This window comes from Myotis brandtii, unplaced genomic scaffold, assembly GCF_000412655.1.
Source record: "Myotis brandtii unplaced genomic scaffold, ASM41265v1 scaffold1174, whole genome shotgun sequence".
NCBI lineage: Eukaryota > Metazoa > Chordata > Mammalia > Chiroptera > Vespertilionidae > Myotis > Myotis brandtii.
The window spans coordinates 539,600-553,103 of NW_005354065.1; the positions used below are offsets into that span (position 1 = coordinate 539,600).

The following is a 13,504-nucleotide window of genomic DNA, read 5'->3' on the forward strand; positions in this document are numbered from 1 at the left end:
CCTCCTGCACACCCCTACTGGGGATGTGCCCGCAACCAAGGTACATGCCCTTGACCGGAATCGAACCTGGCACCCTTCAGTCCGCAGGCCGACGCTCTATCCACTGAGCCAAACCAATTCAGGGCTCCTCCTCCTTTGTCCTCAGCCTCAGGCAGAGAGCAAGAATATGCCCAAGTTCCAGGCATTGCATTCAGTCATGAGAAAGTCCGGAAACAGAAGGGCCATCATCTCTGCTGAAGCCTCCTTGTTAGGACCTAGGAAACCTTTTCTAGTAACTCCGCAGAAGCCTTCTCACCAAGTCTCCATGACCAGGATTAGTTCCATGCCCACACCTAAAGCAACACTGTCAAGGAGAATGGACCACTCTGAAGGGCTCAGTCTTAAACCAAGGGTGTGTTGGATAAGCAACCAGCTTGTTTTCCTGAACTTGGCATTGGAGTTGAGTAGTGAGAGTTATGTCCTTATCTTCCTTGGAAGGCAATACGTAATGTCCAACATTGATGAATTAAGAAATAGAAATGTGAATATAGTATTTGGAAATATAATGGTAATTATCAACAGAGATAAAAACAATTTCTCTGGGGATCAGGCAGAAAGGGGAAAAAAACAGGTTTCTTTTTATACTTTATTGTATTTTATTGTTATTTGATATTTCAAACAATGTGCATAACAATTTGATAAAAATATTGTTTAAAAATAAAATAATAACTGTTAGACCTAATAGCATGATTTAAAGTAACAGCCTACCTTTTCATTACACAGTTTTCTGTAGCATTTAATCAATCCCTTATTGAAATGTATTTAGGTTGTTGAAAACTTTATTGCAAATCATGAAGATTGATCCTTGGTTCATTTATAATACTTTAGAGATAGTTGTAAACATTAAATAGACTTGGGTTTGAGGCAAGTTATTGTCCGATAAAAAGTACTAAAGGATTAAAGGATGCTTCTCAAATGCCATGGCAGCCTTCAGAATTACTGGCAGGCATTCTCTAGCCCACACGTCTATCCCCATGTCTCAAGATAAGGAATCATAGGAAGCACAAAGGTTAGAATTGGGGGGTGTTGTTTCTTCTTCCCATACTTTCCACTGTAGCCAGTCTTACTCTTCTAGAGGAGCAGAGGTGTCCCATCTGTACTCGCCATTCTGATTTATGTGCTTCCCTCATTGACCTTGTTTTCTCTTCAGATGTGTAGTGAGTATCTTGTCCAGTGTTTTGCCCCTCACATGTGCAGTTCTTCATTTTCTCTTATGGCCCCAGCTTTTCAATGTGGAAGACTATTTTTACTTTTACATTCTATTGTGGCAAATAGATTGAATTTAAAGACTAAATATTTTTCTTTATACTGCACTTTTATTCTTATAATGGAGTTTTTAAAAATAGTATTTGCCATTGTCATTATAGGACAAGCAAAATTCATTATTTTCAAAAATTATTTGTGAAAATGAATTTCCAAGTCTTCAACAGTACTGCACTCTATGATTGTACCAGTAGAAAAGTGTTTTCAATTGACTTTTTTTAAAATCAAACCACACTTGAAAAATTCATTGTACTGCTATGCCATCTGTAGCTAGTTGCTGTAATTACCAATCTGCTTCATATTTCTGTTTTGTTAGTATATTCTTGCACTTGATGTTTTGCATAATTAAGTTTATTAAAATAACAACCTTGAGTTTTAATATTTAGAATAATGTTTTTGAACTCTGGCATTCTGGAAAGTACAAGTTAGTATATGGAGTTTTGATAAAGGCAGATATTTTATTCTCAGGGACTTGTATTGGTTAGAGAAACTATTTTAAAACTAATATATCATGAGATAATGCTTTGTGTAATCATGTATTTCAAAAGGTTCGTATACTTTAATGAAAGACTAACTGAAAGTGATTAAGTAATGATGATTCAGATTATGCTCTTTTTTCATTATGGTTTCTATAAGAAGTTAATGAATGTTCATCTGAAGTTATAACATTTATTTTCATACTGCTATTAATAACTATTTGCTCTTTGCGTGTTCTATTGTTGTGTCTATAGTATTTTAGTATTCTTATGAGTTAAAATGTTTTTATGTGGTTGCTTCAAAATGTGCTATTTTACTTTATTAAAAGTTTATTACAAAAATAATAATAATAACATCTGAAATAGATATTACTATTATATTTTATTTATATGATTGGGCAGAGGCTTAGAGGTTATGAAACTTTTCCAAATCCACACAGGCCTTATGGCAAATATGAGTTTGAACCAGATGGTATATCTTATTTTGTCTTATACATTAAATAATTATTCTTTTAAAATGTATTACATAATATGTCAATCAGGCTCCATTCAGGAAATAGAAACTACAGTAGGCATTTAAATCAGAGAGAATTTAATATACGTGTCGGGAAACTGAGAGAATATCAAGTGGTCAAAGAGATAGCCCAGAAACTGGGAATTGTAGAAAGTGGCTCTCACTCCTAGGGCTGGGATAACTTAGGAGCTCAAGGAGTGGCCACTGTGGGGGCAGGACTGGTAACTCCTCTGAGAGGTACCATCCAGCAGGCGAGCGGTAAAGATGTGAAATGAACAGGTATGTGGAATAGGCTTCTAAATGCGGCAGTAGTTGGAATGCTTCTCCTGGGCATCTTGAGGAAACATCAAACCACGTGGGTGTTGCCATGGTTTTTCCAGATCAGATTACTGCAAATTATCTGAGAATAGAAATCACAGGGTAGAGGATCATTCCTGCCAATAGAAAGGGTATGCCTTTCGAAACCATCATTCTAGAAAGTTTATTTCTGTCACTTTGTCAGCTCCCACTGGTAAGAAACTGTGATTTTGACAGCTTATAATTTTGGAAGCAGGACCTGGCCATTTTGACACACTAAAGACTTGTCTAGTGGGTTATGGGAGTAACTTTGTGCTATCCTAGAGTCCAGAGATTTTGGTGGCAGGAAAAATATTGACTATAAGTTATTATGTACCCAAAATTCAGCCCCTGCATTGTGAGAGCACCATGGTGTTATCTCACTACCTGTCAGCAATATGGAAAGGTAGTTACTGATGTCTCCATTTCTCATTTGAGAACGCTTAGGTCACACAACATTCCAATGCGGGTCACACAAGACGCCATACCTAGCTCTGCCTGTCCCATCTGGCAGTCACAATATAGGCTAGAGAGCAAATAAAAGAGGGCCCTTCTTTAGATTTGGCAAAGTTTATTAGCAAGGGCGATGACTGACTGCTGCAGAATCAAAGATTGCTGTGTCCTTGGGCAAGTATGCTACACTGATAGCAGTTTCATGGCTATTCACTTATTTAGTGCCTTGATGAGAGGACAGCTTTTAAAAATGTGAAAAGTAGGATGAAAACTGAATCAACAGGAATACATGGAATAGGAACAACGTAGACAAGATGTCAGGCAGGTGAGGATGGGTTAAGGTGAGAAGCAGGGATGTTTTCAGTACAGGGCGTTGCTGAAAAGGGCATGGAAGCCCACTATTCTGACCACCCCTTCCACCACACACAGACTTCTGTCTTTAGTTCCAGACTGGTGTCATTTTAACATGGTTTGGATTATTCTATCAACAATTCAGATAACTTAGTAATTGCATCCTTTAGTATTTCATCAAGTATAAGATATGTGTCCAAGGTTTTACATCTAGACACTTTCTGCTTGCCAAAAAGGATTAAAAAAGAAGTGACACTATTTTTGGAGTGAAACTACCTTTTCTGAGAACCTCTGGCAATGCTGGCAAGTGGAGATTTCCCCAGATCCTCAGATTAAGTTGAGAGTCAAAAAGAGAAAAAATTATTTTTACAAGGAGTAGAAATGGTGTCCCCTTGAAACTGAAAACCAGGGTAACTCAGCTGATTAAATTAAAAGACTTCATTTTAAAAAAGAAACAAAACTTTATTGAGATATAATTTACATTGCATAAAATTCACCCATTTTAAGTATACAATTTAATAATTTTGGGTAAGTTTACTAACTTTTTCAACCATCATGAAAACCCAGTTGAAGAACATGTCCGCCACCCCCAGTAAATTCACTGGTGTCTTTTGGTTAATCTCCTTTCCCACTTCCAGTCCCAGGTAGCCACTAATGTTCGTTAAAAAATATCACTTTTTTAAAATATTGATTTCAGAGAGGAAAGAAGAGGGAGAGGGAGATAGAAGCACAATTGACCATAGCTAAGATTTGGAAACAGCCTAAGTGCCCATCAGCAGATGAGTGGATTAAAAAACTGGTACATCTACACAATGGAATACTACGTTGCAGTAAAAAAGAAGGAGTTCTTACCATTTGCAACAGCATGGATGGAACTGGAGAGCATTATGCTAAGTGAAATAAGCCAGTCAGAGAAAGATAAATATCACATGATCTCACTCATTTATGGAATATAATGAACAACATAAACTGATGAACAAAAACAGATCCAGAGACAGAGAAGCATCGATCAGACTTCCATCCATGCTGTTGCAAATGGTAGACAACAGGGGGGTGAGGGCATTTGTGGGAGGGGGATGGGGGTAATGTGGGGATAAGGACACATGTGTAATAACTTAATCAATAAAGAAATTAAAAAAGAAAAGAAACATCAATGATGAGAGAGTCATTGATTGGCTGCCTCCTGCATGACCCCCCACTGTAGATCAACCTGAGCATGTGCCCTGACTGGAATCGAACCGTGACCTCCAGGTTCATAGGTCGACACTTAACCACTGAACCACTAAAGTCAGGCATCACTAATGTTCTTTAGGTCTCTACAGATTTGCCAAAGGCTTTATTTTAAGGAAAACCAGTTGGGCCAGGAAGTTCTTAGAGTGAATTTTGGTTGTCTCTGGCCTCACAAGTGGGTAGGGATGCTAAATATAAGCCCAGGTACTGCAGTGTGAATTTTGTAAAACTCTTTTGATTTTTACCTATGGTATAAGACAGTGGCCTCGGGCTGTGGAAGGAACCAGACCTAATCTGAATTTATTTCTAGAGCTGCCGGGGACAGTTGAGACACTTCTTTAAAAGGCAGTTTGAGATGTTTGATTCTTTCTCTGGCCAGTGTGACCTCAGGTGATCTTACTGGGGAAGATTGGCCTCCACTGATGTGTGAGCAAAGGGGTTCCACGTATGAGGAGCTTCCACCCTTGACTGTCCCTGGGGTGGCTGCAGGCGGAAGAACTTTGCCCTCATCCTCTGAAAATATTGGCATTTTTCAAAAAAACTTGTCTTAACCTTGAGGAGCCTTTCATGCATTTCCAACTTTGGGCACATGAGTTTTGACTCGCCATCAGTGGTGGCCGGTCTTCCTGAGTAAGATCATCTGAGGTCATGCTCTTGCCAGAGAAAGAATTAAACAAGCTCTAACTATGTTTTAAAGAAGTCTCTCAGCTCTCTTGGCAGATTTGGAAGCAAGGGTCCATATTCTTTGATTTCATTCATAATGTAAATAAGTTACTTCTGCTCAATTCAAAGTCAAATCTGTCATTTAAAATGTCCAAGGAGGTTTTACTACCCTAGTAACTGGCCTTTCTCTGATTCATCCATTGAACAAGAATTTGTCATTTCAAGCATTGTTTTTCAGCGGTTCTCAACCTGTGGGTCACAACCCCTTTGGCTGTCAAACGACCCTTTCACAGGGGTCGCCTAAGACCATCCTGCATATCAGATATTTACATTATGATTCTTAACAGTAGCAACATTACAGTTATGAAGTAGCAACGAAAATAATTTTGTGGTTGGGTCACAACATGAGGAACTGTATTTAAGCGGGAAACGTATGTATACGTTTTACGTTGACTGGTAAACACAATTTCCAGTGAGTTTTCCAGTATTTGTCTGTTTAAAATTTAAGAAAAATAATTCAGTATACATTTTATAGTAAATCACAAAAAGTTTCATTGAAAAAAAAATGTAAAACTAAAGTTATCGTAATTTTACTGAACGTTGCCATTTGTGCAAAAAATTAGCAAAAACGGCCCGCATACAATGTGTTAAAGGGCCAGAAGGTTGAGAACCACTGGTTTTAGATGATAGGGACATAGGTGTGAATACAAAATCTAATGCTTTTATTCCCAAGAAGTTTATATTTAGTTGCAGGAGAGAAATAATAAAGAAATAAATAAGGTATATTCAGGTAGAGGTAAATAATAGAAAGAAATCAAATCAGGGTATTGGAGTAGAAAGGATGGGTGATGCTGGATGTTGGGGTTGATATAGATAAGGTGATGGGGGAAAGCCTCTATGACAATATGGACATTTGAGCTGAGGCCGCAGTCACACAGGGAGCCAGCTGTGTGAAGATTTGCTAGACAAGCAGATAGTGTAACAATTGCCAGAAGTAGACAGCATGAGCTTGGGGTGTTTGAAAGACCAAAGCAAGATTGGCATGGCTACAACTCAAGAAGGGAGAGAGTGGTTCAAAATGAGGTCAGAGAGGCTGGGGCCCATCCAAGGGCATTTGGGATTTATTCTAAGTGCAATAGGAAGCATTTGGGGTTTATTCTTAAGTGCAATAGGGAGAGAGGTCATGATAAGATCTGATATACTAGTACATTTAATGCAGATAATTCTAAGTGCTGCGTGTAAAATGGAATCTAGAAGTTACTGGAGGAAGCTGGGCATCCCTTTGGAGATGATAATGGTGGTAGCTTGTATTCGGGTCATAGTGCCTTCTGGTATTTTCACACATGCTGATAACCTAATGTGATGCTTTCTCTCTTCAATCTTTGTGCATCTGTCCTGTTAATGACATCTTCTGATTTATCTCTTTTTTAAAGCCAAGTGAAGATGCATTTCAATCATTGAGTTAGAAATGTTTTAGAGTACTGGTATAGTACAATCCCCTCATTTTAGAATTGAGGCAACTGAGGTCAAGAGGGAAATCAAGGACTTGTCTGAGTTTATACATCTACGTAATGACAGAGCCAAGGACAGAACTTAGGGCTCCAGGTTTCTCATCAATTGCTCCTTCCACTAATGTCCAGCCTGCTTTAGAGTCTCATAAAATATGCACATTTTAGTATTCTGTGATGTAGGGGTTAGATGGATTGGTCAGTGGACAGAGACGCCTGAGCTAATAGGACAAGCTGGTAGAGTGGATCAGTCATTGTGTCAACCCAACGTGATCAGAATGCCTGAGCCAGGATGGCAGGGAGTCAGCAAATCAACAGGACTTTAAAAGGTCAGAGCGAGGAAGTCAGCAGATGGACAGAACTGTAGGGGGGAAACACCAGGCAGGGAGCAGATGAACCTGAGACTGTCTGAGGGCATTGCAGGACAGTCAGCAGATGGGCTGCACTGGAACATGGGGTGAGTAACACTGTCATTGACACTAATTACTAGTGATGGAGGTGCTTTGCAAAACATGGGGGGAAACGGCCTTATTTCATAGGACATTTGCTATAATGATGGACAAGTGCACAATAGCTTTTCCCATTCAATGCACGAAATTGAGGTACCAGGGAGATATTTGCAGTTTTCTCTTCTTCTAGTACCATGTTTGAGATGGGGATACCGATTAGGATACGCCACAATACCCAGGCAATGGCATTTCTTCTGAGCATTGAGCATTTTAAAAAATTAGAATTTCTTTTTAAAAAAATATATTTTATGGATTTTTTACAGAGAGGAAGGGAAAAGGACAGAGAGTTAGAAACATCGATGAGAGAGAAACATCGACCAGCTGCCTCCTGCACGCCCCCTACTGGGGATGTGCCCACAACTGAGGTACATGCCCTTGACCTGAATCAAACCTGGGACCCTTCAGTTCCTAGGCCAATGCTCTATCCACTGAGCCAAACAGGTTAGGGCTAGAATTTCTTTAAAAGTTAAATATTCAGAAGGAAAACAGTGCATAACATGACAGATGAACTGACTTTGTAACACAAATAAGCAGGTGAATTAGGAGAATCAGATGTGAGAAAGACATTGAAACTGACATATCATCTCTGTTGACAGAGTTGGATACCAAAAAATAAAATAAAATAAAGAAAGATGGTTATATGTTAAATATAAGGAGCTTGAACAAATATGAGATTCAATAGAAAGGCTATACTTTTATCCTCATCAGAAAGTTCTAGGTATATCATTTAGCATTTTAATTCAAAAGATTTTTTTTTTTTGAGCTTGGCTTCATGGTTCAGCATTGACCTATGAACCAGGAGGTCACGGTTTGATTCCCGATCAGGGCACAGCCAGTTTGGGATGTGCAGGAGGCAGCCAATCAATGATTCTCTCTAATCATTGATTTTTCTATCTCTCTGTCCTCTTCCTTCCTCTCTGAAATTTATATATATATATATACACATACATACATACATACATACATATATTTTAAAGAGATGTTTTTGAGCAGTTATTATGGGTCAAATGCTGTGTGCTGTGTTCTGGTGATGCAAAAGTTGAAAATGATCCTATCCCAAATCTCAAATCACTCATTATTGAGTCAGAAAATACACATAAAAATGATTCTAAGATAGCTGTTATAATAGAGGAACGTAAAAAGTGTTTCAGGCACATGAATGATAAATGTCTATAATTTGAGAATAAGAAGTTAAAATATGAAATTCAATCATGGTCTTCAGAAAGATGGGTTGCCTAAATGATATATTTGCAAGATAAAAAGTCTGTCTTGTGGTTACTTTTGTGTTGCTGGCAGTCGCTAACATGCCTGGCTTGCAGTACTTTTCACTTCTGTACTTATATCACTTTGGCTCCAGAGTAGCAGAAAACTAAATGGAAGCTGGATGATTCCCAATGCGTCTCTGAGTAGCTGGAAGAGTTGGGTAAATGGGGTGCAGTACATCAGTTTGCTGGTAAGCCCTTTCATTTGCTGCTCATTTATAAGGCAGCAAGAATTAAGAATTCTACTTGGCCTTATTTTTTTTTGCATTCTGTCCTCACAGCCAATTCTTTCACCCCATTAATTTTCCTTCTGCCTCACTTCTTTGAATTATCCTATTTCCTCACCACTGCCCCCGAGGCCAAATTAAATTTGTCAAAGAGCATTTTGGATCTCAGGTCCATAAACTTTGAATGCCAAAGCACAACTGTTAGATTTTCACAATTTTCAGAAACTTGTCTGGCCCTAAAACAGGATATCTTATTTGGCTTCTGCCTTCTCCATTCGTCACTTTACCATAATGAAAATTATAGAGTCCCCTTCAGCAGTCACATAAGCTACAAAGTCGTGTTCATGAAAACCAATTAAAATTTTATCCTCATTGTCTCTCTTGCCCAGCACACAATAAGTATATAATTTTATTTTAAACTTGGAAAAAAATCATTTAGTTGATTGATATAGCAATAAAAAGACATTTTAGATCAGCTAAGATAAAAAACCTTGACTAAAATGTCTTTGTTTCACAATAATATTTCTTCTCAAGTTACCAAAACCTATCTTAAATGACTAAAGTATGGTATATAAAATGTGTTCTCTGGCAAAACTTCTACTGATTGAAATCTATAACTAATCTGAAGGAGTTTCCATCTTAAAGTGTGATTTCGGTCCTGTGAAAATCATGGGAACTAATTTGCTTGTTTCTTGGTAGTCTACCTATTTCTGAAGTATACATACTTTATTGTGGGATCACCTGGTATCAAATCTGGAGATTGGGATTGAGTGAAAGAAGTGTGTTCGGGAAGTGCAGGAAAAACCCATGGGGAATGGGGGGGAGGTGATGCAAGAAAGGGTATGTAGCCAATAAAGATGATTTATTAAATGAGCATTATAGTGGGTGCCTTGACCTTGTCCCAGAGGGCAGACTCTGGGAAATAATGCAACACACACAACTGAGATATGATGAGGTAAGACAGTTGCATACTAAGTCTCAAGTCATTTGTTGAAGACTCTCTTGCCTCGGGGAGTGTTAACTCCTGGGAACTCCTGGCCTGCCATGCAGTAGCACCTCTGGACAACTCACCTTCTCCTCATTCCAGGAACAAAGGTCAGCTATTGATTGAAAGTCAGCTGATACCAGCACACAATGGTCCATATGTCCCAGGGCAATGTATGGACCATTGACAGTGCCTGCTATAATGCAGTTGTCAAATTTCAGATTATCTGAAGATCTGCCAAATAGAGGGAACAAAGTTAAATTATAAAATCTTTGCTCTTTTTAAAGCCATTGATCCTGTCTTTCTCCTTATTGTTAAGTTTAATCAAGAGATTTCTTTATCTCTCTACTCATGCTTTTGCACTGGGGGAGATGCAGAGGCAATCAGGTAATGGGCAAAATGAAGAGAAACGAAGCTACCTGAATGATTCATAAACTGGAGAAGCAGACCATGAATAATCAACAGTTGTCATAAAGGCTTTTGCAACTCAGAGGATGCCTTAGATCAGTGGTTCTCAACCTTCTGGCCCTTTAAATACTGTTCCTCATGTTGTGACCCAACCATAAAATTATTTTCGTTGCTACTTCATAACTGTAATGTTGCTACTGTTATGCATCATAATGTAAATATCTGATATGCAGGATAGTCTTAGGTGACTCCTGTGAAAGGGTCGTTCGACAGCCAAAGGGGAGGGGTCGCGACCCACAGGTTGAGAACCACTGTCTTAGATGGTTCAGCTGTATATAAGAACAAATCATCGAGTGCTATATCACTGTCATCATTAATGTCACACATTTATTTGACATCTCCATTTAAATAAAATACATTTAAGCAGTATAGAAAGCAGTCAAACCAATGTGCTTATCCCCCCTTGGAATCTAAAATCTGAATAAGACACTGAAATGAGTATAAAAGCAGAGTCCAGAGTATACAAAATGCGGTGCCCATAAGGGCAATGAAGGTAGTGAATGGAAAGCAAGCCAGTTTAATATGAAGTAGTAAGTACTACTTAGTGAGTGGTAGAGTCTTTAGTAAAATGGAGAACTTGAGCTCTGTCTAAAGCAGACAGTTTTCATATGGAGATGCAGTCCTAGTGTTAGGGATCATCCAAACTTTCCATAGCAGGTGTATATCGATGTTCATGTGACATTGTCAAAAGTTTTAAATGAGTAGGTAATACCCTTTGTTCCAAATATATTTAGGGCAAATGAAACACATTTGCTGACCAGATTATGTAAGTAGGTCAAACTTAGTTGAAGATATCTGACACAGAGAGATGTATGAATAGCAGATGACTTTCACTGGCGAAGGTGGAAGAGCCTGTGTCTGTGTATGTGTGTGTCTGTGTGTGTATGAGAGTGAGAGGACAGGGATCACCTAGTGTGTTCATGCATTTATATATGTGCATATATATACATTCATGTTGAAAACAATGAGATTAAGTATATTTTCTGAGATGATGAGTAGAGAAGATAGCAAAATAACTGTTTTCTATATACTTCTGTCATTTCAATTATGTTCTTAATAAGACCAACTCAGACATTGTTGTATCACTAACTCCTTGGCTTTACTGGAAAATATTTTTGCAAGAGGGGTTTCTGGGTAAGTAGGTGGATTTAGAGGGAACTCCACAATTAAATAGGTTTGGCATAAGGTAAGAGATTTAAACTGCTTATTCTGTAAGAGAGAGTTTGGAGAGGTTTGTAAGAACTTTGGATTGTACCTTGAGAATCAAACAAGCCTATATTGCTAGATCCTGGATGTTGAGTCCTAAGATAGGTATTTTGCCTTTGTTGTCTCATTTAGTCCCAAGAGCAATCTTGTATGTTGTCAAGGAACCAGTTCAGAGATAGAGAAAGGAAAATATACCCTTCTATACATACATGTATACAAAGACATAGAGTTTAAACAATTTGATCCAGATTATAGGAATAATACACATTAGGCCCCAGCTGGTTTGGCTTGGTGGATAGAGCATCAGCCTGAGGACTTAAGGACCCCCGGGTTTGATTCCAGTCAAGGGCACATGCCCAGGTTGCGGGCTCGGTCCCCAGTAGGGGGCGTGCAGGAGGCAGCCAATCAATGATTCTCTCTCATCATTGATGTTTATAGCTCTCTCTCTCCCTCTCCTTTCCTCTCTGAAACCAAGAAAAAAATTAATATTAGAAAAAGAAATAATACACATCAGTACCAAGGCTCATATATAGAACACATACAACCTGTGCATAAGGTTTTCTAAGCAAGTATTGTCTACATTTTCTGGAAAGTAGGAACATAGGCATTAATATGTATTTATGTGTGACATCCCTATTTGGAATAGAGGTTGCTAAGTGTTGCTTTATTTTGAGCATGTGTCTTCCATTATAGCTGAGCTAGCCTGACTCTGGATTAGTAGCAGGGCTCATGTGTCCCCTGGAGTCTTTCTTACAGGTGAGTTAAATTTTTCACAGCAATGTGCTGCTCTGTCCACAGACATCTCAACCTATTGAAAGCTTGTACCTTGAGTAGAGGAGGAGGATTTACCCAACCCAGAACTTCCTGGCTGTGAATGGCTTTCTCTGAGCAAACTCTGGTCAGGATTATGATCAGAAGGGGGGAAGTGGACTTTTGCCAATGGATGTTCAGTGTGATGTGTCATCAAAGCAACAAGGGCTGCGATGGGGTTGGATGTTGGAGTAGGGGAGAAGGAAAGGTTGAGGGTAGCAGAGCCAAAGCTCACGGAAAAGGACAGAGACCAGCAAATCTGCCTCTGTGAGAAATGGGGGAGTAATGACGCTTCGTCATCTCTTGCTTCTCAGAGACCAAGCTCTTCTTCCTGCTTATATTTTTATTCTGTTCTCCAAATTTTTCCAATAAATACCTATTTTTTTAATTTGAACAAGTCTGACCATGTTTCTGTTTCTTGAAAGGGAATGACCCCATCTAAGTGGTCATTACTTGGGCAAGTGTGATGTAGATCAATATTGAAGGCATCATTTTCCCCCTTCTTTGGGAAAAGAACAAGATGGTTTGTCTAATCATTAAATATCATAACTTCATCATTTTAAGGAGACAAAATCTCATGCAAACCTCATGTGGTCAGGTAGTTGTTAAATGCCTTTTTTTGGTCCTCATTTTAGAGAGGAAATTGAGAAAAAACTTGTCAAAGGTTGAACTCTACATGCCATATTGAGGCATTTTTCTCTGGGCTATTCATGTTAATGCTAGGTATTATTTATGGATGGGCGGAATGAGGACAAAGAATGTATTGTAACTGAGATTGGAGTCAATCGTGGTATGTCCCACATTATATATTTTTTCAATCATTATTTCTTGGTCTACCAACTGATTTTTCTCCAAAACTTTTTAAGGAGTCCTTTTCCCCCCCTTTCATCTCATATAACATTTTGTATCTCTGAATAGCAACATATAATTTAAAGATATAATAGCATTATTTGAAGTTACATTGACTTTTTCATGTATTAATCCTGTGTGTTGACATCTCTGCAGAGATGCCGGGTTAGCATTAATCTCTGATTTTGCTGATCTGTCTGTGTACAGGGCTAGCAGACTGGAAGAAGCTACTTCACAATTCTCAATACATAATTGTAAGAGACATCACAACTATTAAATTATTAACAAATGAGTCAGACTGTTTCTAACATGTGATTTAGAAGCACACTAAGAACACAAATTTTTGCTTTTAATA

General features: G+C 38.5%; 1 protein-coding gene and 1 pseudogene across 1 annotated transcript in view; one reads left to right on the top strand and one right to left on the bottom strand.

Annotated features, from left to right (window-relative positions):
• Nucleotides 1-13,504, top strand: part of LOC102259858 (thrombospondin type-1 domain-containing protein 7B) — a 525,758-nt gene that overhangs the window by 84,348 nt on the left and 427,906 nt on the right. The window lies entirely within an intron of this gene.
• The window catches only part of LOC102259551, a 49,632-nt pseudogene that overhangs the window by 12,164 nt on the left and 23,964 nt on the right, over nt 1-13,504 (bottom strand).